We start from the raw sequence: 796 nt of genomic DNA on the forward strand, positions 1-796 counted from the left end.
CTGAATCATAGGTCAGGCAAGAGGGTAAAATAAAATCCTGCCCCATAGTCTTTTCGAAAGCATCTTTACGTAGCACTATTTTCTAGAAATGCATATTTTGTAACTGTCAGCCACTAGAGGGCAAACTGGACTAAGTCAAGGGAGGTGGTGGAATCTCCATGCTTAGAGGTTTTTAAGGCCCAGCTTGACAAAGTCCTGACTGGGCTAATTTAGTTGGTGTTGGTCCTACTTTGAGTAGGGGGTTGCCTACATGACCGTCTGAAGTCTCTTCCAACTCTAATCTTCTATGACTCTATGATTTAACAAAAAGAAAATAAATCCTTGCCTAATAACATGGATTGCTCAATTTTAATTATGGTTTATTGTATAGGAAGTAGCCCTTCCCGTCAACTATACCTGCAGGGAACCACATACCAGCCATACCAACTCTTTCTGGAATAGTCAGAACCTTGACTACTCTTTCTATTGCTACCATTGCATTTGATATTACAGCTCATCAAGGATCTAATCCAAACTCTGTTCTCAAGTACTCAAGTGCAAATCTGAAGTAATTGCTGGTGTCAATAGAGATACAGCAGTGTTTAACCAGTGTAAGCGAGAAAAAAAGTAGGTCCCTTGTGTCTCTGCCTCACCTCTTCTCATGGACTTTAAGGCCAAAAGGGATTATCATGATCATCTAGGCTCACCTCCTGCACATCACAAGCCACAGAACCTCACCCATCCACTCCTGCAATAGGCCCAAAACCTCTTGCTGAGTTATTGAAATCCCAAACCTGGATGAAGAAAAGTGATTGAA

Source organism: Chelonia mydas, chromosome 8 (assembly GCF_015237465.2).
Source record: "Chelonia mydas isolate rCheMyd1 chromosome 8, rCheMyd1.pri.v2, whole genome shotgun sequence".
Lineage (NCBI taxonomy): Eukaryota > Metazoa > Chordata > Testudines > Cheloniidae > Chelonia > Chelonia mydas.